The sequence below is a fragment of the Pelobates fuscus genome, chromosome 5 (assembly GCF_036172605.1).
Source record: "Pelobates fuscus isolate aPelFus1 chromosome 5, aPelFus1.pri, whole genome shotgun sequence".
Taxonomy (NCBI): domain Eukaryota; kingdom Metazoa; phylum Chordata; class Amphibia; order Anura; family Pelobatidae; genus Pelobates; species Pelobates fuscus.
This window is the reverse complement of record NC_086321.1, coordinates 33,232,825-33,258,980: the sequence shown is the minus strand read 5'-3', so window position 1 is coordinate 33,258,980 and position 26,156 is coordinate 33,232,825. Positions and strand designations below refer to the sequence as shown.

The 26,156-nt window shown below is 39.2% G+C and overlaps 1 protein-coding gene across 5 annotated transcripts in view; it reads right to left on the bottom strand.

Annotated features, from left to right (window-relative positions):
* MEF2C (myocyte enhancer factor 2C) overlaps positions 1 to 26,156 on the bottom strand; it is a 246,571-nt gene that overhangs the window by 194,002 nt on the left and 26,413 nt on the right. For all 5 annotated transcript variants that reach the window (XM_063453699.1, XM_063453702.1, XM_063453704.1 and 2 more), the window contains exon 2: positions 20,231 to 20,318. The gene's annotated coding sequence lies outside the window, so the exon portion shown is untranslated. The remainder of the gene's footprint in view (positions 1 to 20,230; positions 20,319 to 26,156) is intronic.

The following is a 26,156-nucleotide window of genomic DNA, read 5'->3' as shown; positions in this document are numbered from 1 at the left end:
ATACCACCTACATAGAGATTGTTGCAGACCATGTACGCCCCTTCATGGTAATGGTTTTCCCTGATGCAAGTGGCCTCTTTCAGCAGGATAATGCACCCTGCCAAAAAATTGTTCAAGAATGGTTTTGTCACGACAGTGACCCCTTCACACAGATGGTAACCCAGAGAGAGACGTATACCGGACCTTAGGGTGGCCGGACTTAACGTCAGAGAATAGTCAAATTAATAGCCAAAGGTCAAGGGAGTACGGAAAACGGAATACACGAGAAAGCCAAGCCAAAAGTCGGGGAGCCAGAGAGGAGAATAGTCAGTAAGGAAGCCAAGGGTCAAAATACCAGGAAAACAGATGAATATTATCAAGAGCACCAGAGGGAACGATCAAGAACCACACTAGGGCACTGAGGGTAGGACAGGGGTGCCCTTTTATAATGAGGTGTGTTTCTCTTTAAAGCCACGCCCCCAAAAGGTCCGGGAGCGTGGCCACGTTTGAATTTTCGCGGCAAAATCTTGATGATGTTGGCGCGCATGCGCCGCGTCATAAGAGGGATTTTGCCGCGAGCGTCCAGCGTCCGACAGGCTGCGCCGCCTCCCGGAAGCAGCCAGAGGGATCGCCGCGCTGTGCGGTTTCGGCGGAGAAAGGTAAGGTATCGTCACAGGTTTGAGGAACTTGACAAAGAGTTGAAGGTGTTGCCTTTGCCTCCAAATTTCCAAGATCTCATTCTGACTGAGAATCTGTGGGATGTGCCCACCTTGCATCTAGCAAGACTTAAAGAATCTGCTACTAATGTATTGGTAACAGATACTACAGGATATGCTCAGGCGTCTTGAAGAGTCCATGCCTCGATGCATCAGAGCTGTTTCAGCAGCACTAGTGAAGTGATAGGTGTAAAATTAAAACATTGCCGGGTTGCCAGTAAATGTTAAGAAAAAAGTATTTTTAAATCGTGTCTCGCTTTTTGTCAGTGATATACTTCCTCTTCAAAGGACGTGAAATCATTGCTTTACTAAAACGGTGAGTGACATCACAGTGCAGTGCAATCAAGTGAAACTAACCGTGCAAAAGGTGCCCTGTATGAGTAACATTTTCTCAGTTAAAGTCATAGAAGCGCTCAGGTAGTGTGACGTCATAAAAATCTCTTAGCAAATGAGTTGATTTGTATTTGTTGCCAGAGAGAGTGCAAAAGGGAGAGTGATTGCCAAATAAAATCTAATCAAAATCTGATAAAACATTCACACTATTTACGTTATTTATTTATTTCTGAAAATAAAACCTAGCCATTTGTTGAAAAACATTTTATATATATTGTTAAAAGGAAACTGCCACTTGCCAGGATTTGTATTATAATGTTTACTTATCCCTACAGTTAACACATATATATTTGTGGCAAGTGAAAACTAAAATCAAATCTAGAAATCCACACCTCCTTTTCCTGCGCATGGGCGCCTCCATCTTAGTTGGTGTCAATCATTGTTATAAGTTCTACCCTTAGCACCTGGCAGCCAGCATGTAGAAAGCATACAGAGAAGAAGAGAAATGTAACAATGTTTCTATATCTCCTCCTCCTCATCTGCATTGTGTGCCCTGGCTGTGCCTTGTCTGAACTGGTTTATAATGTCATTTTCAAAATCTTTAATATAAATGTAATATAAAACTAAATCTCATAAAAAAGGTTAACACATTTTATAGGTGATTTTCAGTGTTTTATTCAGTGGTGTGTTATACAGAGATGGGGCAGTTCTCATTTAAATGTGGAGCCTGGCAAATTACTGAGTGCATGGTAGATGGGGATTAATATTATAACTATGTTTAGTGATGTCACCTAATCGTTTTCCTATTCCTTGGGCTGTTGAGTCCTTTTAATAAATGGGCTCCTGAGCACCCATTCATAACCTTAAAAGAACACAAATGCTGTGGCCCAAAATGACTTATTATTATAGAGTAGGTGTTGCCTGGGTGTACATACCCTATGAGCTGTTGGATGAGAGCATACATACTATGAGCCACAAGTTGTCAAATCCTTTGCTTCGTACATATGCCTTATCTCGTCCACTCCCCTATTTACAGTGCCTGGGGTTGTTCCACCCCTCTGGAATTACCTCCTTGAAAAACTACAATATCATGTTGGTGTCCTCTTGTAGTGATCATCCCACCCTTGCACATTAATGGAGATTAATATTAATTAACTAATTCACATGTGATCATGCCTCTCAAAAGTCCTGATTTTGGCAGAACAGTCCAGATTTCTGGTCCAGTCCCACTGTCCTGCGTTTTGAGGACACCAGGGAATTATCCCTAACAAGCAAAGCCTGAGCACATCATTAGACGCGCTTGTGCTAGGCTCAAGGCATAGGACCCTACAGAGAGTGCTGAAACAGTGCTCCCTGTAGTGTCTGCACTAAATGGCCTTGCATAATCGGGTGGACCTGATGGGACTCTTTCCAGATGGGCCCGTGCTTTTGTTCAGAGCCAGTCTTGCAATCTCATCACTGGAGTGTGCCCTTTATCCCCTCCAACTGGTGTTCCAATTCCTGGACTGCCAAAAGGTGCGAGGTATGCCTATGATAACTGTGAAAAGCTTCTCTTCGTAACTATGTGGCTGAATCACTTAGCTTTTTTTCTAACTGCAGTGGGACTTTTAAAGATTTTTAGCTTTAAACCAACTTATAAACATATTTTTCACAAATATGATATTCAGCTATCAATCTACATGCAGAGCTTCTTAAGTAGGAGTAAATCTGTCATAGTATAAAAATGCAAAACAATTGTGCAATATTGTTCGAACAAATTAACAAGTCAAGAGCCATTGATCACATATGGCTCAAATTATAAGCACCTGTGGACACTTTAAGGATGTCCAATTCCTTTTTTTCTGGTTATCTTTTCTGGAGCTCTCACTGTTTGATCCTCAAGATGGTCAGCATTTCACAATATGCAAAATGCCAGAAGTGCGTGCACAGGATACCAGAAGTATGTTCCAAAACGGTGCTTTATTCATAAAGTGTAAAAAAAAAAGAAATAATAATAATAAAAAAAATATATATAGATACCAGGTGAAATGTCTTCTGGTTGGCTAAGTAGTCCAATAAGTGTGATATTCAGCTATCATAGCTAGCAATATCAAATATATGTTTGATAAACCTGCTTGTGGTTATCTTTGATTATGCTGCTGGTATGTTAGGGAAAGCAGAATGTAAAAATTATGTTTATAGACAAATAAAAAATTACATCTGTAGGTTGTGTGTGAGTGTGAGTTTGTGTGTCTGCCTTTAATAAAAATGTTTATTAAATGCTTAATAAAAAGCCACGGCAACACCTTGAACTCTTTGTTGTTCCTCAAACCATTCCTAAACCATTTTTGCAGTGCGGCATCGTGCATTATCTGCTGAAAGAGGCCACTGCCACCTGGGAACCATTTCCATGAATGGCCATACGTGGTCTGCAACAATCTCTAGGTAGGTGGTATGTGTTAGAGTAACATCCACATGAATGCCAGGACCCAAGGTTTCTTAGCAGGACATATGTCTAATACTGCCTCTGGCACATTGCATTCAATGCCATATCTGCTACCGCTTCACCAGATAAACAACACACACACACACACGGCCAATCATTTGATATAAAAGCATGAGACCAGGCAACCTTCTTCCATTACTCCATGGTACAGTTCTGACACTCATATCCCCATTGAAGGCTGTTTTGGTGGTAGACATGGGCACTCTGACTGGTCTGTGTGTACGCAGCCCCATATGCAGCAAACTGCAATGCACTGTATCTTTGGACATTTTTCTATCATGACCAGCATTAAGTTTTTCAGTTATTTAAGCTACACTAGTTCTTCTGTGTAATTGGATCAGATGGGCTAGCCTTCACTTTTCAGTTGCGTCTTGGGCACCCATGACCCTGACGGCAGTTTACCGGTTGTCCATCCTTGCACCACTTTTGGTGTGTACTTACATCTGCATACTCAGATCTTTTCACTTGCCCTGATTTTACACATGAAAGTTAATTTATTGTGAATTGATTTCTGGTCATTGTTTATTAAACTTTAGCACTGTGTCCATTCTACGACTATCTTCAAGATAAACACAAGCCGATGATTTAATGACCTAATACCTGATTTATGTATGCACCAAGCTTCAGGATATCTGTGAAAGAAATCTTGGATTCTATGACCCCATACAAACACGGGCCAAGCAAAATGAAATGTAATTTGTATAACTTGGAAAAACTTGTACTCAGGAAGCTTCATCTAAGCTAAGCTCTTTGGTTCCATGAAAACGTCATAGTTTTCTAATGTATTGTATAGTAATGTATTGTATTTTGGCATTGTTTGACATACATATCATCCAAAACTCATGACATTTCATGTTCCTTATAACTTCGATCAAGATTGGACCTAAGTGAATAAATCCATTTAGATAATTCCTTATTGCCTCCTCTTGAATAGCCTCGGGAGTTAACTTCACATAGAAAAATTAGTTTCTTGGCTGAATTATCCAGCATGCATACAGTACATTTTATAATTGTATTTTACATATGTATTATCTAGTTCATGTATAATCAAGTTCCCGTGGGAGTCTTTATAGTGATATTATGGATATAATATCTTACCTCTGGATTTTCTGTATTAACCAGTGCAGGCTTTCCCAAGATCGTTTTTTCTTTTTTTTAATTCACTTTAATTTTCAACCCACCTGACACTAAATGGTACGTGATTATGTCCTTCAGATCGTATCGTTAGAAATGAACAACTGCAAGTAGTCTTACTTTCTGATGTAAATGGTATTGTTTTAACCTAATCTTAATGCAGCTTAAAGCACCAAAACCGCTTCTATATTATTTTAATCAATATGAGGATCAGCATGCAACTATCATAGAGGGTATTAATCAATATCCATGTCTCTGCCTGGCCAATATCCATGTCTCTGCCTGAGGTCAATATGTTAAAATCAAAGAGGACATCTCTAATCTGAGACCACACCTTGGATATTCTTTTTACTTTACCCAGTTCTTCAGTGTTAAATGACATTTAATACATAACACATCTTATTCTATCAAATGCTAAAATAATGCATGTAAAATGTACTATACAAATGAAGCAATGTTATATTTACATTTTAACAAATACATTGTAATTTTCTTAAAAATCAAATTTTTCATTGTTTTTGTAAGATTGGCACTGAGTTCTCCATGTGTCGGAGTTTAAAGTCCTCTTTGCTACAAAATATCACAGTATCCCTTTTTTTCAGATCCTCTGTTTATCTATAAATTAAGGCATGCTCTCTCACAGTTGGACTTTGGAGTGTACATCACATCAGTTACACAGACTGCAAGCTTCCCTCTTCGCATAATCACGTTATATGATGAGGATTCATATTTTATTGATGAGCCTACATGACACAAGTAGTTTTTGTGCATCGAAAGATCAGTTATATCAGTTTTTTTCACAAGGCTCCGTAGTTGTCCTATAGGTAATTATGTCTGACATAAAATTAAAAATAATTCCTCATATTCTGTTCAATATTTTGTGTTTTCATTGTTCTTAAATTAAAGTCCAGCATGTCTACCTTGCTGATAACTATTGCAAATAAAATATTTAATCTTTTAATATTTAGCTTCCAACATATTATCCCTTTGTTACATTGTAACAAAGTCATATATACATTTGAGAAGAGATAGAAAATTATCACAGTGTGGGCATGCCAGTGATGCAGTGGCCTTCACTGGTTAAATATGGCTTTCAGAACGGGAATATGTTGGCCAAGACAGATTGAGTACTAAGCTGACCTGCAGATCTACAAGCCAAACAACTACAGCCAGTGGCGTAACTACCATGGCGACCCCTGTGACCGTGGGACACCCTAACTTTAGGGCTAATGCATGGCCGCAGCTGCCCGGGGCCCTCCAGGTAACCAGCAGAAGGAGAGCGTTGTGCTGCTCCCCTCCTGCCACTGTGTGTCGTGTGTTTGAACTGATCAGGTCTGAGAGGAAGTGCTCCCTGGGGAAGCACATGGGGGAGAAAAACACATGGAGGGCATGGGTAGAGGGTATGGGGGGGAGGAAATAAGACACATGGAGGGGCTGGGGGAGAATAAGACACATGGAGCGTCTGGGGGAGGATGAGACACATGGAGGAGCTGTGGGGAAGGGAATGAGACACATGGAGGGGCTGGGGGAGAATAAGACACATGGAGAGGGTGGGGAGGATAAGACCCATGGAGGGGCTGGGGGGGGGGATAAGACACATGGAGGGATACGGTGGGAATGAGACACATGGAGGGGCTGTGGGGAAGGGAATGGGACACATGGAGGTGCTGTGGGGAAGGGAATGGGACACATGGAGGGGCTGTGGGGAAGGGAATGAGACACATGGAGGGACTGGTGGGGGAGGGAATAAGACACATAGAGGGATACAGTCAGAATGAGACACATGGAGGGGCTGTGGGGAAGGGAATAAGACACATGGAAGGGCTGTGGAAGAGTAAGACACATGGAGGGGCTATGGGGAAGGGAATGAGACACATGGAGGGGCTGGGGGGGAAGGAATAGGACACATAGAGGGATACGGTGGGAATGAGACACATGGAGGGGTGCCAGGGCAGTTTTCGCACCGGGACCCAGTGTTTCTAGTTATGCCTCTGACCACAGCCATCTACATTCATATTTATGTAGAAATGCTTTCACATGGTCAAAAATGCCTTGCCCTGAATTACATGTGGTTTTTTGAGACTATTTATCTGGGGTCCCCAGATGTGGGGTCTCTGTCTAGCTGTATTTCATGATATTGGTAGTATTGTATAACTAAATGCAATCAACAATTACAATTCTGCATACATTTATTATCTGCCTGGACAATGACAATGCGTTTATATTGCAGTCTCCTGAACAAATATAAAGGCCTTGTTTACGAAGATACATTCTGAAAGATTCAATGAGATAGCTAAGATGCAAGGTGCAGAATTAAAGAAAATGATTATTCTGAGTGGTCTCAAGGTGGCTTAAATTTAAGTAATCTGTGGAAGAATGAAGGTATAAAAGTAGCTATAAAATGAGGCATGCTGGGTAATGTTAACAGAAGATCCTATGTATGTCTGTAGCAGTATTTGCACTAATAGCCTCCATGAGCACTCATTCAACTTTACTTAGCTATTCTGCATCTCTCTGCTACTCTCTATGGATATTTGTGGTTAGAATGGCCCATGTTTTAGCAGGGCATGGTAGTATGGATGATAGTGAAACAGGTACCGAAGTGTGATTGGCTGTAGCTCACCCAATCAAAAATATTTTAATGGAAATTCAGTGATAACTTGTGTTAAGTATTAGGAATAATTTGTTCTAATTTGTTTTCATATATCCCATTTCTTTAACTCTACTGACATTCAATAATGTGGATTTTAAGACAAAGCGAAGAAGATCAGAATGGCCCATGATTTTATTGTCATGATTGCTGATGACATTTTGGCCCTTAGGAAAAATTGCCTTTTTAAGACAGGACATTGGATTGGCTGAGAAGATCATCACTGATAATTTCAGCTAGAGTGGAAGAGCAGTCATAGATTGACCAGTGCAATGAAGGATGTAAGGTAAGTGAAACTATTATTTTTAACTTTTAAGGAGGGGCAAGCTGATATCGAAACCATTAAGAAAACATTGGAATGTTAGATATATACATGTTTGTGTTTCTAATGTTAAAATTGAATTAATAATGCATATTTAGATTTAGCCCCTACCACCATAACCATAATATAAAGCAGATTTACTAACTTCCCCACCATGGGATAAGATCACAACTACTGATGATAACTACTACTACTACTTCTTCGCTGTAGTGGTAATTAGAGTATCCCTTTAATTTCTAGGATTAAGCTCTTTGATTTATCCCATACACCCAAATGAAAACCTGAATATTATAAAATAAAAGCCACATAGACAAAGAAGATATCAATTCTGAGGCGAAATTGTTAAGTGAACCCCTTTGTTGTGAGTCGGGTTGGGTAACTTTTAGAGACTTATCTATAATACAGCTCTCTTGAAGTGAAATGCCTGTATATTTGCTGAATATATTTAATCCTGAAGTGTCACATTATTTAAGCAGATTTTGAGGCCCCCCGTTCCCCTAAAATGAAGCTGTTACTTAGCACTCATCTAATGGAAAGATGGTCTCCTGGTCACTGCTCTGCTTGGCCCTTAGGAGCTCCTCACTAGTGGGAAGCAGCAATACTTCTTTGTGTAAAGCGTTGCTTTTTGGTTTGAGCGAGCACTCAAAGCGAGCATGGAAGATCACCTTCCTGGCAGTGTGACTGACAGCTGGAAGGTCCAACTTAGCATATTTATAAAAGTACCAATTCTGTCTTCAATCAGCACTTTTATCATAAAACGAGACAAAGAGGACACTCTATTATACTCTAAAGCTCCATTAAACACTCTATTAAACTCTAAAGCTCTATTAAACACTCTATTAAACTCTAAACCTCTTCAACAACCTCTTGGGGTTGCGAGTTCTCTCCAGTTTAGGGTCATGCCCTTTGGGACGTACATCTTGGATGTCTTTTCTAACACGGAGATTTGATGTCCAACTGCATCATTTGTATCTGAATGTATTTGTTTGCTTGTTTATCAGAGGATGTGAACTGAAAGTCCTGGGTTTGCCCCCTTTTGACAAATTCAGGTGAAATCCAGATGCAGTTCACTACTTTACAAATGACCGAATTCCCATGCTTAGCAATGAATTCAATCCATTATTATTTTTTTTTAAATCAGACAGTGAATTGCCCTGAAGCAAACTTGCAAATGTGGAGACATTCTCTGAATTTGCATACAAATGACATTTCATAAATACCCGAGGATTATTATTTTCCTATTCTGCAATTGAATCTTAGTAGATAAGCCCCTCAATGATTGCAGGAGCTGTGAATATCACAGGTCCCCTTCAACCAAATCCCAGATCATTGAAAGCTGTGTCACAATGAACTAATGTTCCACAAATTCAGATATTATTAATTTATAGCAGCCTGTAATGTTGCAGTCTCTAGGTTTCCGGCATCTGCTCTCTAGACAGACAGTTATTATACAAAAATTACAATTTTACTCAGGGTTAGCAAATTAAAAATAAATAAATACAAATCTTAAAGACATAATAATTGTGCATTATTTTAAGAAAAAAAGGTTCACCTTTAGCTCATCTTAGAGCAATTTGCAAGAATTCTAGAATAAAAGGGGAGGAAAAAAACATTCCACTGCTATTTTTCTCTGTCAATCATCACTGTTTTATATAAACAAATATAAAAACTTTTATCAACTAGCCATGCCAACATTTCAGATTGATTAAGGTAAGAGATCTCAACACAGGCCCAAGCATCCACTGCCAACTGATTTGGCAGGATAACAAAAAGAAAACCAGAACAGAATAATTTAGATTATTTAAACTATTTTTAAAAAGAAAAAAAGCAACAAAGATTTAAAAAAAAAAAAAAACACATTTAAGAAGTGATGGAACTCGATAACCCAGTAAATTTTTTTTTTTTTTTTGTTTTTGTTTGTGTATACCAGGTAATTAACTTGAGCCCTCGAAGAAGTCAATGGGCGCGTTAGGAATAAGTAATTGGATGAACACGTAAATCAGTGTACAACTGGCAGACTTTGTCCAATTTTTGAATATATAACAGAGATAGCGTGTTGGAAAGCTGCACAAATAAACAGACTAGTGTAAAGAAGGACATATTATTGTCATAACATTCTTACATATGTAACTATCATTAAAATGACAGGTGAAGAGATGCCTTAAATAGTATCTGCAAAGCTTGAACATGTATTTTATTCCTACTATTTGTAACTGCTCGTCCACTCGATGACATCAACATACGCATTGTACACCCCCACACGTACATTGTGTTACACTGTATACATTTGTATAAACAATGTTATTACACCTGAATGAGAAGGATAGGTCACTATAAGAGAGGTACCGAATAAGTGGAGTCCAAGGGTACCTGAGAGTTAGAGCAGGATAATAAAAAGTTATTGTAAGGGTAGTACCCTATATATGTAAAAAGATCATTGCTATATTTATATATATATAAAACAAAATGGCACAAACGTTTTAATGGTGAATTCTGTATTATTGGCAATTTGTGTTGTGCAGAAGTTACATAGCTCTTAAGGGTAAAGAAAGACTAAAGTCTATCAAGTTCAACTGTGAAGCTCATTCTTTTTTGCTGTTGACCCAAAAGAAGGCTATAAAGTCCACTTGTAGCCATTTGCAAATAAGCCACAAAAAGCGATAACAAATTTCTTGACCCCATAATGGCAATCATATTTCTCCTTGGATCAGCAACCTGTTTACGTGCATATCTACGGTATCCTTGAATATTCTGTTTATGCAAAAAAGCAGCCAAATGTTTTTTTAACCCCTTAAGGACACATGACATGTGTGAGATGTCATGATTCCCTTTTATTCCAGAAGTTTGGTCCTTAAGGGGTTAAATAAAGTATATCTATAGAATCTGATAATAAAGCCTCATTTTGGCAGAGAAAACACTTCTCTCCCAGTCTCAGTATATCACATATTTATTGTTCTTAATGTAAATAACCCTTTCCTCTGCTGTACGCGAAAACACTTCTCTCCCAGTCTCAGTGGGCGACCCCTTGACTGTTATTGACTTTATACCCTTAGTGTGGCTACTTTTACCATTCTTATCACATCAGTCGGTTTTACTTTAATGTGTTGCAAAACAAAAGAAAGATCTGATAACCTAAAATTAATTAATCGTATTGATCTGTTTGCTTCCGAAATCGAGCTGGCCATATCGATAGAAGTGCGGTGCTTAATAGAACGCAAAACAGCGGTGTGGCATCTGAAAACACATAAATAGGTGAAAATATTCTTAGCAGTAAATCCTTTAAAAAAAATTAGCCCTGAGGTGATAGGTGATAGGAGAAGGGGCTAAAATTGCCTGTAATCACATCGTGCTTATGGTAGGCCAGTGGAGTTATACTATTAGACCAGCTCTTGTCCTACACTGGAGCGATCATTTAAAAACCCTTACTCTGCCACTACCAATGTGTCCATTTTAAAGCTTTTCTTGTTCCCACTCGGAAAATAGATTTATCCACTCACATAATGTATGATAAAGCCCTTCAACAGTGTTGGTTTCATCTGTCCACCTCAGGGGGTACCAGGTTTGCCGAAGAATTGACATGCACCTTGCCATATGCATGCACTAGAAAGTAACATTGGGATTTGTTTTCTGGAAAGAGAGACATCACCAGAAGGGTATCATTGAATTATCAATAATTATGAAAAGGTCAAAAGGGATGACTGAATATTCCAAACTGAAAACAGGAAGAAATCTGTCACTTTTTGCACCCAATCACCATAGATAATGTGTTCATACAGCAATGCTATTGCTACCTGGTACATGTCTAGCGAGACATATGTGTATCAAAATTCTCTGCAATCACATGCAATCACCACGCAATTCTAACATTAATATAGTAATTGATAATGCAAGACAAACATGATATTAGTTTATATCATGCGCACCTTTGATAAGCTTTACAGCCACTTCTTCAAACTCAGGGTTGTCTACCTGACAGGATTTGTGGATTTCTCTAATAAACTTATAATCAATAATTTAACAATGACTATTACAGAGCATTGTAGCAATCGTTAGCATGACATTCTGGTGACACCCTCCTGTGTACAGTATATCTGCAGGTAACAATACATTGCAGGTGTTTCTGACAATGAAATGGTTAAAAAGCAGATTTTTTTTTTTGTAGATATTTCAAATAAAATTTAACAAAAAAACACAGTCAACCTGCCATAAAGTTAGAGGAAATTTTCATTTCCGTTCTTGCACATAGGTAACAATTTTCTATGTTGCTTTGAAAACTCTGCCCCCACCTTCATCCATCATCCTACTGTAATAACAGCCAGGCAGTAAGCTGGGGTCTGTCTTCCTGCTACTGCCTGCTCTTAACCTGGACTCACGCTGGGCAGAGCTCTTGAAATGTGCTTTAAAAAATTGTTTTAAAGGGAGCTGGGGTGGTTGCCGAAGCAACCCATCCAGAGATGAATCAAGGCTATAGATTAATGTATCTTTTGATTTTTCTGAATTTTTTTCAGAAACAGAATTTGTTCTTCAAGCAAAGTCCAAACGATTCCTATTGTCATTTAACCTAAACGCAATCTTAAGAAACTAGCATTAAACAATTAAAATGACATATAAAGTACATACAGCAGTTCTTTTTGCGTTCAGAATCTTGTAGAATTTTCCAAGGTGCCGTGTAGCTGTAATACATATTGCAAATAATGGAGATAAACTATGCTTTAATAATATGAGCAATAAAATTATAGCCAGATTACAAGAGAAATCTCATTTCCCTAGTCTTCATGACATAGTCATTGAGTTAATTACTTAGAAAAGGGGAAAAAAATTACAATTATGCTCAATTATGCTCATTATACATAAACATTTGCTTGCGTCTGTTTGTGGACGTGGGTCTAACAGCTGTTTATGAAGTATGTTTGTGAGCTGTGTTACTGAATTGGGTCAGATCTGGGCCATCACAAATGTATGCTTCAAAGATTCAGAAATAATATAAAGTCCTATGACATAAAAGCATTAGAACCAACAGTTTCAGGGAATTGGCTCTTATTTATTATTATTATTATTATTATTATTATTACTGGATTTATTTTTGCTGTTATTATTTATGTATCAACATATTCTATTACACTTATGTCACTGGGCAATTGGAATATAAAAAAATTTAAAAAACTATAAAATTGACAAACTAGTTAAAGTGACCTCAAACAAGGTCAGGGACGACAAAAAGAGAAAAGAAAATCTGTCTAAAGAAATAATTATTAGCTGTGCTTTGTTGAATTAGTAGGACCAATTTGTTTACATGGATTCTAACATGTAGCCCAAGATTATTATGTAATAGTCTCTAGCACAGGGTGAGCAATTGCAGTGGTATATAAAGTAAACCCCACCAAATTCCCTCCACCATAACAATTTCACATAAAAAGAAACAAAATCCCAAAAATTGAGTGCACAGTTGGTGCACAGTTATTTTTATGCCTATTCTTTCGCTCCTTTTCGACCAGTTGTCCCATTTGTTGTTGTTCCTTTTCTCCTTTCCATTTGAAAACGACTTCATTATTTACTCTCCATTCTCTATGACATAGTCTAAACTGAGTTTCCTTAAGATTTTAGAGATCAAGGCCCTACTTCGGAGTGAGAATGACATATAGCACTTATTGGGCTACAGAGACTTCATTTAAATAATTTAAACCAGTAATATGTTTTATGTACCCTTTTCACACCCTCACAGCTTTGACTTTGTCAACTTCTTCCCACAGTATTCAATGGTTGACGTGATGTTACATTATATTCTTTTGTTTTGCTTATGCTTTGTATTTCTTACAATTTCTAAACAAAAAAAATGCTAAATAAATTGGAAGCTATAACTCAACAACTATTACAACTGGGCAAAAGTTTATCCTGTGTCCTTTCTTTTTTGCTAACTCTCTAATTTTGTTTTTTTTAATTGCTTGCTATAGAGAAGGGAGATGAAGGGGAGAAAGAGGGTGAGGGAAAAAGAATCAGATCCTAAGAAACGGGCAGACAAATAAAACGGTAAAATGAACTACATTACATTAGGCGTGAGGTGTGCTCTCTCTCCAAGGATAGGCAGGCAAGAAAGATTTATAAACCAGAATTTAAAATAGGAAGTAAGAATTAGAGTGGGGGGAAGTTGGGGTGGGAATGAATAGGGAGTTAAAAGCACAGGAACAATTAAGTTATCTCTCCTGTTTTCTTCGCCTCTCCCACTCATAAATTTAAGAAATAAAGAATGGAGCATATTAAATAAAGAGAGGAGACCTAGGGCTAGGAGGAGAAGGAGATATGGAGGAGATATGTATGATGACAAGAGTATCAAGGCCAGTATAAAGCACCAGTTAAAATATACAAGGCAGGTCTAAAAAAAAAAAAAAAAGACAGCAGCCATTTTACAAAGCTAACAATCCAGGGATTTAGGTATGAGGGCGTACTTAAAAACCAGAGTAATCTGAATGTACCTTTCCTGGTTAAATACTTTGTTATTATTATTATTATTATGAGCAAACTGATCTATATTGTTTCAATTTTTCTACATTAGGCTTATTGTATTAAAGGGTTATGTGTGAAGGATGTGCCATTTCAAATGAATTCAAAGTAATTTTTACTTTTTCAACCAAAATATCCAAATTCTAAATCAGCTTCCATTTTACAATTTAGATATGTTGGCTTAAAAATATCCAAAAATATGAATTCTAGAATTACATTTTTAATCTCCAGTTTGATGTAGTTTAGCAAAATCTAGTTTTCTTTTATTTCAGCACCTGAATTGTTTTATAAAAAAACATCTGAAGCAATCCAATGTTCAATGAATGGAATTAGTGGATACATAAAGTTCTTGCACACTTGCCATCTCTGAACTATATACATTATGAAGATATAGATGTCTGTCAGAAGTCCTAAGGGCATCAAACTCCTTGAGAAACTGACACATTTGGAGTAGTTAAAGGATCACTATAGGGTCAGGAACACAAACGTATTCCTGACCCTATAGTGCTAAACCCACCATTTAGGTGGCTTGCCCCCCCTTAACTCCCCTATAAAAGTTTAAAACTCACTTTATTTCCAGCGCCATGTGGGTCTGCCGACGCTGGCTCCGCCCCCTTGTGACACCATCAAAATGGCAGTTTTTTAGCCAATCCAATCGGCACGGGGTCGGGGTCAAATGCCGTTTTGGCCAATCAGGACCTCCTCATAGAAATGCATTGAATCAATGCATCTCTATGAGAAAAATTCAGCGTCTCCATACAGAACGTGGGGACGCTGAACGGCAGGGCTGCTTACTGTGCAGCCCTGAGCCAGGAAGCCCCTCCAGTGGCCATCTGAGGAGTTGCCAATTAAAGGTGTCCCTAATACCTGAAGGAAGCTATTATACTAACCAGAACAACTTCAACTGTAGTTGTTCTGGTGACTATAGTGTCCCTTTAATAAGAATTGGACAATGGAATTGCAAATTGTAAGCCTAACTGGAAATTTTTTGAAAGGAGCACTTTTTCTACCTATGTCATTTTGGACTATCATTTAAAGTTCTCTTGTCCATTCTCCACTATTCTCTTTTTTAGAGAAAAAAATAAATAAAACTATTATAATCTGCAGATCTCTGTGTGTAACAAGTCGAATTAAAGGCTCAGCTAGTAATACATTCCACCATGCTTTTCTCCGCACCAATTAGAGGACGATGTAAATATTCCTCTTCTTGTAGTTCTCTCAGATGTAGAGCTGAGGATGCTATTGTAAAATAGTTAACACAGAGATGTTGAAACGTGTTCATCTGTCAGAAATATTGGAATTTATTCATTAAGCATTGAATTCAAACTATAATTTTCTAAATTTAGGCCAAAAGGGCTTCTTCTAAATAATTCTCCAACTGAACACAGTCACATCTTGGCTATTTTTGCTTTAATTTCGCGATCTGGTTTTTTAATTCACTATAAGTCACGGTGAATGATGTTGAAGTAAATGATACAACACTTAAAGGGACACTATAGTCACCTGAACAACGTTAGCTTAATGAAGCAGTTTTGGTGTATAGAACATGCCCCTGCAGCCTCACTGCTCAATCCTCTGCCATTTAGGAGTTAAATCCCTTTGTTTATGAACCCTAGTCACACCTCCCTGCATGTGACTTGCACAGCCTTCCATAAACACTTCCTGTAAAGAGAGCCCTATTTAGGCTTTCTTTATTGCAAGTTCTGTTTAATTAAGATTTTCTTATCCCCTGCTATGTTAATAGCTTGCTAGACCCTGCAAGAGCCACCTGTATGTGATTAAAGTTCAATTTAGAGATCGAGATACAATTATTTAAGGTAAATTACATCTGTTTGAAAGTGAAACCAGTTTTTTTTTCATGCAGGCTCTGTCAATCATAGCCAGGGGGTGTGTGGCTAGGGCTGCATAAACAGAAACAAAGTGATTTAACTCCTAAATGACAGTGAATTGAGCAGTGAAATTGCAGGGGAATGATCTATACACTAAAACTGCTTTATTTAGCTAAAGTAATTTAGGTGACTATAGTATTCCTTTAACCATTTCTAACATAACTAAAAAGAAAATGTTAAACAATATTGTGTCATTTTTTAAGATCTATTACGTTGTAAGGTTTATGTTCCTCTATTTATCCTAGTCCTATACACCAGGCCGGGAGTAGCTATGGGAAAACTGGGCAGATGCTCAGTGAGCTGTGATGGCCATGGGCAGAGGCTAGTTGGTGAGTTAAAAGGATCAGCAGGGAGAATTGGTAGCTGTTAACATGCCAATAAATATTACAATTGTGTATTTGGTATTGGCCGAATTGCAATTATTAAAACAGCACATTTGAGAGAGTCCTTTTATTGTGACCAGCCTAAGGCACACCTGTGCAATAATCATGCTGTAGCGGAAAATATATAATGACCTTTATTTCGGACTAGTCCACCATGGCATGCCTCATGAAGCACAAGAATGAGGTACTGGAGAAGCTTCTCGGCTTGAAGCCATCACTAGCAACACATTCCAATGGAGACCAAGAATAAGCTACACAGACAATGGGGGTGAATAAGTGAGTAAGGAAGTCAAACATGCTTAACAATAAAATGCCTTGAACACCAAACAACTGTAGCATACACTTCTCAAAAAAATGGAGTGTCAGAAATGAAAAATCCTAGTGATGCTCACCAGATGCATGAACTATAATATAGCCACCAAGCAACCGGGGCTTAGCTATACATAGCAACTTACTTGAAAACCGTGCTACCACCGAATGTTATCCAGGAAGCAAATAGAGGAATAGCTCAATAAACAGGATAGGACACTAGTAGGTGTTTGGATGCAATGTTTATACCTTTATTCCAAACGAATAGTGTATGTGGACAAAAGCACAGAAGGTATACTGATTGGCTATATTAACTGCTGTAAATACTTTAGCTGAATTCTGATAAAGTCAGAATAAGACACTTCTACTGAATGCCATGAACTGAACTTCATATTCCTGGGGAAAAAAAACAACAGATAACATTGTAAGGGCAACACAAAAGGGTACCATGACCAAAATTAGGCAATAAAGGTTTTGTAAAAATAATGAAAATTTGAGGTGAACTATTACAATATTAATGCAACCAAGGGGATACCACAACAAAAATTGTTAAACACTGCTAAAATGTTGGAAATATATGAAGTGGGAAGAATGTTGCAGGATTTTCTAGTGTAGAGGCCAGCCAATAGAAAGAGGCAGAAGAGATTAAGTCATTTCCACAATAGTGGCCACTTGGACGCAAGGCTTCTGGGAGCAACTGAATTGCAAAGTCTAATGCAATTTTCAGCTGCAAAACAAATGAGCATTATATAATAATGATAATGATATAATGAGTGTGTCTGGCAGATGGGACAGAAGGTGGAGCTGTGGCAAATATAAAGCTAACACTTTAGAAAAAAAGTTGTCATAAAGTGCACAGATAAAATAGAATAGATAAAAAAATGAAAAAAAAAATATGAAAAATGATCAATAGAAGTAGCAGCAACCTAACAAAGTGCCAAGACCCAAAACAATACTCAGTTATGAATGGATGCAAATTTAAGGTGCATTTGTGATCACACAAACCTTTTGAAAACACTCACAATGCAATAGGCAGGTATCCACAGCAGGATATGATTATATATATATATATATATATATATATATATATATATATACTATTTATACTATATATATATAAAAAAGAGGAAAACATATATACTGTAAATCCGCAATGCAAGAAGCATAAATAGTATATATATATATATATATAATCATATCCTGCTGTTGATACCTGCCTATTGCATTTACACTATATATATTTCCTCTTTTATATATATAAAAGAGGAAAACATATATAGTGTAAATCCGCAATGCAAGAAGCATAAATAGTAAAATTGGGATATTAATAGTAAAAGTGGAATATTAATCACTAACAAACGAGGAGCAGATCAAATTCTGCCCAAGACATGGAATGGGAGTGGAAGGGGATGGGATAGGAAACATATGTTGCAAGTTAGTGATTTTCATGGAAAGTTGAAAGTCATAAGGTAGGTGGCTTACTGGGTATAATGACAGCATTTGTTCCAGCATCAATGGGCTAAGTGGAAAATAAGCTGAACCATCAGTTAGTATCCAAACAAAGAGGCGAGATAAGGAAATGAGAAGTGAGGGGGAGGAGGGGGTTGGATAGAGACAGGATTGAGGCTGTGCTATTATTTTTACACAAGTGTAAGGAATTTGGTAATGGAACCTCTAGAGATCTGATGTTTGTGGAGTTTTAGTAATAAATGGATGATTTGATCAAACAAATGACAATAAAATAGAATATGGAGCTTTTCGAAGCTGTTGTAGTGGAATCAGGGAATACAAAATACTAAGGAATATCGAGGAAGCATTACTCCTAGTAAAGATGGAGGAGTAGAACATGGATTTTGTGGTCCAGAAGTGTAGTCAAGGTTTATTAAAGAGATTTCAAGGCTAGACAGATATATAAAAAAATATGTGTTATTTAAAATGTAAGAGTGATTAAACAGTACAGTGAGGCTACCAACTAAGCGAGAAAAAAAGTGAAAAAAAAGTGGAAAAAAAAATGAAATTATTGTTGGGCTGATTAACTTTAGTATTGTCTTATTTGTAGCAAGTTTGAGGCCATACAGGAAGACACATCAGACAGGCTGGAGGTTTTGCCAGTGGAGAGAGTAGGAGTAAACGAGGAGTGATGGAACCATCAGAGAAGGAGAGACAGAAGTATAGAATAGTGATGCAAGAGAAAGAGATGAATGCTTTAAACTCACTGGGAACTGAATGAATACATTAATTCCACTTCTAAAAGAACATGTATTTTTTTTTAACCGAAAGCAAGAATGAGATGGGGTAAAGAACTGTTTTTTTTTAAATATGTATTAATTATTCTCTCTTTTATATATATAATCGCATCTACCATTGGTACACTTTAACTAATGTTGAGCTACAAATACTGAGCCTAGGAGAACAAGACAATAATTAAAAGTATTTTTTACAAGGTAAAGATAAAGTTCAGATGGTGAAATATACCAGCGTATTAAAGAGAGTTCGGAAAGTCTTGCAATAAGAACATTACGGATCTTGAATGCAGTTTGTGTGGAAAGCGCAGCATAGATGGAAGATTATTAAATGGAAAGAGAAGCAGAATTGGATGTAGCTAGATAGTTGGTTGTGGAGATCATGGAGTGATGGACCTGAAGCTACATGAGATGCTGAGATCAAAAGATATCTTTGAAAGAAGAGGAGGGATATCTGCTAGGTTGAAAAGAAAATCAAACATAATAATCGCAGAGGAGGTGCAATGTAAGACATGCAAGAATGAGTAGAAAGAAGTGAGTAAGAATTGAGATGGACTTTATAATGCAAGATATGTAAGTATGATTGAAAATAAGTGAGAAAGAAGAGGTTGTAGCATAGGCTGTAAGGAGAGATGGCGGGCATGATTGTTTTATGACACCAGAGATTCAAGTGAGGTGGATTACCGATGAAGGAATAAACAAAACTCATTCAAAGACGATTAATAAGGAAAGAACTTCAAAATACAGGCATCAGAAAGTAATAACAAGTTAAGTTTGTTAGAAACAGAGTTCGGGTAGTTTAAGTGTGAGGTTCATAAGTCACAGGAGATAAGTTCGTCAAATGAGAAGAGTAGGAAGTTGCTTACATTTTGCACTGTATGATGAATGGGTTGTCTGACACAAACAGATGGATCACTCTATCAGTATGTGATGGATTGAACCAAATTGACAGTTACCTTCTACAGGACGTGATTAATGGAACCTGTCTTAACCTCATAGGTGGATCATGCAATGAGTTGATGAGCAGTTTGAAAAGTTTAGCCCAAAAAGTTGGGAAGCAAAATTCCCAATTCAGCTCTGTTTTATGTTTCGTTATACTTATTTTGTCTTACATTATAAGTTGATTGTCAACTCACCACAAAGCACTACAGATTATGAGATTTATTGTCGACCAAAACCTAAAAATATGCAGTTTCCCTACCCAGCTCTATCCTAGCCAACAAATGTTTATACGTAATTCCTCAAGTTACACGGATATACACATGGAACAACTCAGTAAGAAGACTCACCTCTCACACCTCAGATTCCGAATTCATCAGTCTAAAACTTCTTATCATTTGCATTGGAGTTACTTCACAGTTTCTTTGTTTCTGGCACCTTTAAAAAACAAACAAAAAAAAACAGATGGTCACAAAAAATGTTAAGACAATATAACAGTTATGGAATGCTAACAACACATATTTCAGTAAATCAATCTCTTTCAATGTTGTGACTTTACATAAACTTTGTCTTACTTTTTCACCATATTGCTATGACAACAGAAAGCGTGTAAAACTAACTTGTTATGGTAAGGTCTGGTAAAGATGTTTGGGAGGAATTTTTTACCACTAACTGACGTAGGATATACATCATGCTATGGTTTCATTTAAGCTGCGGTGCATTTTAATAAGCAGTGCAATCCACCACTTTTGAGCCATCACCAAATCCACCCAAAATCCACTCCTGCACTCCATGTGAAGTGTCATGTACTTAACAGTATGTATCAGAGAACCTACAGCTACCGTCAATGCTGCCGTATCCACGAAAAGAAGGTTGATAACACAGCAGAGGTCAAACGAATTTCTTTTAATGCCTCCATCCTTGGAACGTAGCATCAGATTCTTACATGTTGTGTTCATATGTGTTACTAATGTATTGTGAGTAGCTGTGCTATGTTGCCCTTTTATGTTAATGATATGGTTGAATGGCTATAGCTGGCCAATATCATGTGTCCTCATGTGATGTGTCGTCAGACATTGCTTACATGCAGAAGACGCCACATCTTAATTTCTGAAATAATGAACACATCAACTACAACTTAGACTACAGCCATTCACATTAGTGGTACAGCCTCTGGATAAACGGGTCTGTACACTTTCTTGTAAAACTTGCATCAAGCATCACAGAAAAAAATATTATAATCTATCCAATGCGTAACAGAAGCTTTGGTGCTATTGGGATGATAGTGGACCACTGACAGTAACATTTGAATGCAGCATACAGGCAATTTTTCATAACATTTCTATGTCCATTAAAACAAATCCTGCAAATTTCCTCTGCTGATTATGTATAAAAATTACATAAAATTAATTTGAAAATAAATGGTATACGCACACATTTTTAAATGTTGTATATCTATAAAAATAATCCTATATTTATAAGTACTATACTACTTGTAATATATGTACTATACAAGCGCAGATCAAATGGTACTTCTGTATTTTATGAACCAAACGTTGCCTATTTCTTTAAATAAACATTTTGCTGACAAGCGTTTCATTCCACCGATGGCAACCATGGGTAAAGAGTGCTCCTGAGAATCGACTCCAGATAGCAAGGATTAAATACGAAACTTACTCAGAAAAATAGCATCATTAGAGCTGTCTGGGAAAGATTCAGGAAGTCAAGTAAATGGCTGGGAAAGGGTCATAGGGGGGCATAACAATGTCCTCGTATATAGATCTTCTCTGGAAGACAGGCATGGGAAATTTTATAAGTGGGTGGGGAGAAAGAACCTCAGCCATTTTTATAAATCACATTCTGTATAAATCACAGTCCAAGTGAAAAGTGATAACACGTCTTTCACTAACATCCTACTCACTGTTAAAAGGTTCATTCTTATTCATAGTGAATATTTTTAGCATTTTATATGAGCAGTTGACACCAAGAAATAACGTGCAACTTAATGCTTTTGTTATTGAAGTGTTATAGATCATATGAATTCCATAGAGACTTTACCAGTATATATCAGTCTTTTCTCATATCTTCTACCATTTATATAGTATTTCATGCTTTCAAACTGAACTTATGCAACAGGAAGCATGAAAAAGTTTATTTGCTGTCAATGACAGAGTTATTTAATAAAGACCGAATGGCACTGTGCTGAATGGGGCAAAAACATCTGGCGGCATACGGAGCATTTGGACTACAATATCTGGACATTGTTCATACTGTTTAGTAATGTGTGAATTTTGCAATTCAGGCTTTGAACAAGCCTGAATTTGATCTGGACTTCAGCCGGAATTTGAACTTGGACAAAATCTGGTATTTAGAAATGGATTTTGGATACCAAAATCTGGTATTTTGGATTTGTGGTTCACCTCATGGTTACATGTGTCCGCTTTTGCCACAAATATAAACTGTTGATCTATTCCAGTGATGGCGAACCTTTTTGAGCCCGAGTGCCCAAACCGCAATACATGCCAACTTTTTTTTCCTTAAAGTGCCAACACGGCAATTGCGTGTGTGTATGGGGGGTGCATGTGTGTGTGTGGGTGCTGTGTGTGTGGGGGGGTGTTGTGTGTGTGTATGAGGGGTGCTGTGTGTGTGTGTATGAGGGGTGCTGAGTAAGTGTGTGGGGGGTGCTGTGTGTGTGTGTGGGGGGGTACTGTGTGTGTGGGGGGGGTGTGGGGGGTGCTGTGTGTGTGTGTGTGTGTGTGTGTGAGAGGGGATGCTGTATGTGTGTGTGTATGAGGGGTAATGTGTGTGTGAGAGGGGTGCTGTGTGGGGGGTAGGGTTGCTGGGCGGGGGTAATGGTGCTGTGGGGGGTAAAGGTGCTGTGAGGGGGTAGGGGTGCTGTGGGGTTAGGGGTACTGCTGGGGGGTTAGGGGTACTGCTGGGGGGCAGGGGTACTGCTGGGGGGTAGGGGTACTGCTGGGGGGTAGGGGAATTGTGTGGGGCGTAGGGGTAATGTGTGGGGGGAGTAGGGGTGCTGTGTGTTGGGGGTAGGGGTACTGCTGGGGGGGTAGGGGTACTGCGCGGGGGTAGGGGCATGCGGGGGGTAGGGGTACTGTGTGGGGGTAGGGATACTGCTGTGGGGGGTAGGTGTACTGCTGGGGGGTAGGGGTACTGCTGGGGGGTAGGGGAATTGTGTGGGGGGTAGGGGTAATGAGTGGGGGGAGTAGGGGTGCTGTGTGTTGGGGGTAGGGGTACTGCTGGGGGGTAGGGGTACTGCTGGGGGGTAGGGGTACTGTTGTGGGGGGTACTGCTGTGGGGGGTAGAGGTACTGCTGTGGGGGGTAGGGGTACTGCTGGGGGGGTAGGGGTACTGCGGGGGGTAGGGGTACTGTGTGGGGGGTAGGGGTACTGTGTGTGGAGGGTAGGGGTACTGTGTGTGGGGGGTAGGGGTTCTGTGGGGGTAGGGGTACTGCTGGGGGTAGGGGTACTGCTGGGGGGTAGGGATACTGCTGGGAGGGTAGGGGTACTGTTGTGGGGGGTAGGGGTACTGCTGTGGGGGAGTAGGGGTACTGCTGCGGGGAAGGGGTGCTGCTGGGGGGAAGGGGTGCTGCTGGGGGGTAGGGGTACTGCTGTGGGGGAGTAGGGGTACTGCTGCGGGGAAGGGGTGCTGCTGGGGGGAAGGGGTGCTGCTGGGGGGAAGGGGTACTGCTTGGGGGGTAGGGGTACTGCTGGGGGTGGTAGGGGTACTGCTGGGGGGGTCGGGGTACTGCTGGGGGGATAGGGGTGCTGGCGGGGGGTAGGGGTTCTGCTGGGGGGTAGGGGTACTTCTGGGGGGTAGGGGTACTGCTGGGGCGATAGGGGTGCTGGGGGGGTAGGGTACTGTTGTGGGGGGTAGGGGTACTGCTGTGGGGGGAAGGGGTACTGCTGGGGGGGTAGGGGTACTGTGTGTGGGGGGTAGGGGTACTGCTGGGTGGTAGGGGTACTGCTGGGGGGATAGGAGTGCTAGGGGGTAGGGGTACTGCTGTAGGGGGGAAGGGGTACTGCTGGGGGTGGTAGGGGTACTGCTGGGGGGATAGGGGTGCTTGGGGGTAGGGGTACTGCTGGGGGGGTAGGGGTGCTGTGTGTCAGTATCCCCCCCTCACTCCTTCTTACCTTTAATGAAGTAGGAGGGGGGGCGGCACAGCCATCCCTGGTGGTCCGGTGGTGGTAAGCACTGCAGGGGGAGGGATCTGTGAATCAGCTCCCCTGTCGTCCCGCGCGATGCTGTGTGGAGCGTTGCCATGGTAACGATCGGCAACGCTCCACACAGCATCGCGCGGGAGGACAGGGACGCTGCATCACAGATCCCTCCCCCTGCCTCCCGACCCGGAAGCAGAGTAGGCGCCTGCCGTTTCGGGCAGGCAGGTGCCTACTCTGCATTGATGGTGAACCTATGGCCACGTGCCCACAGAGAGGGCCCGGCATGCCACCTGTGGCACGCGTGCCATAGCTTCGCCATCACTGATCTATTCTAATGTTTTATGATGAGCCCTGGTTATAATATAATACTGCGTTTAATTAATCGGAAATTATGTATTTCTTTTTTAAATCTGTGTTTAATTGCTCTGTCCTGCAATCTACTGTTTGAAAAAATACTTTTTTTTTTCAAATGTTGAAATATCCTTTCTTATCCCAAGGAATATGAGCATATGCAAAAGACACACTATGATCACATCATAACACTGACAAAATGCATATACTTATATACTTATTTTGATTATTATTCAGTAGGTGTATCCTCTATTAGACATTATAATTGCTGTGGACGTCAATATTATTTGCTGTGGCATATGGCTTATTGTCAGTGAGCTTTTGTTGAAGGCAACTGAAGATTAAATTCTGGAGGTGTCCTAGCTCGATATATTCAATGACTGTGTGGATTTTGGTCATGCTTGACAATATGCATTTTGACAAAAAATCAGCCTGGTATATTTTATTACGTTTCTGCATATAAAGGCATAAAGGTATAAAGGCATATTGCAATCAAATACGTGTCAAACTAAATATTTTGAAAAACATTTGAAATGATGGTTGCTTTAAACAGTGGGTTAAAGTTCTATTTAATTTATTTTTTATATAATATGTGCACTTTAATCAAGTCTGTTTGTACAAGCTATGATAATATATAACTCTGTAAAATGTTTCTCTTATCTGATAGTTAAAGTGAATCTGTCACTTTTAAGGGTCTTTGCATATTTTACAAAGACCCCCAAAAGTGACAGATGCAGTCTGGGACTGGTGGCTGTGTGGTGCAGGTGAAGTTAAGTTTTTCATAGAACAAGCTGTCCATCTTCATCCTGCTGGTCCTCTTTAGGGCCTTGCTTCTTGGGTGCCAGGAGCCATGTCTTTGCTATACACTCACACATGTGCGAGAGTACAACGCTGAGGTGTATGGAAGTCCCACGAGACCGCAGGAGCCTCCATAGACAATGCTGAATCCCCCAGCCGTCACTTGTGACAGCTGATAGGATTGAACAAACGTTGATGGTGGTACTCTGCCTTTTGTCAACCTCAGACTTGTTCAGAAGACAATGCAGTCTTGATCATTATTTTATAACGAATACATATTTAAGACATTTTGAAAAGTGACAGATTTGCTTGTTATATAGATAGTTTATAGAACTGGAGGGAGATTTGGTATCAACACATAAATCAAATATAACGCTTGTTATTTTTCATAAATTAGTACCGTTACCTATACAGACCAGACAAACAAGCAGCCATGACAGTTACCGCTTACCGGTATGTTATAGGCTATATAAAACTGAGTTTAAACTGGAAAGCACAAAAGGGTATGAACTAACAAGTAAATTAAATAAGGAGATAGTAGATTCCATCAGAAACATACTAACAGTGATGAATTGCATAACAATGGGTCCTTCCCTCTTGTCGTACAATGAGTTCCTGTAAGTCCCCAATACGTTCTGGATTTTCATTGATTGACACTCAGCATATAACACGCATACAGACTGAATCATGATGCCCTTTAAATCTCTACTATATATATTTAAAAGAAAACAGAGCATCATAAAAGAAACATTAACACAAGTTATCGGTGATGTTTTGTTTAGTGGTGTAAATTCTAGAGAACTGACAGTTTCCCCGTTAACTATAAAAGAAAATTAGAATATCAGGAAACCACAATTTGCTTTTCAATTTAATATTTAATATTCTTGCAAAGTTTACTCGATGATGGGCTTGAAATCGAACCTGTATTAGGATAACACAACTAAAACAAAAT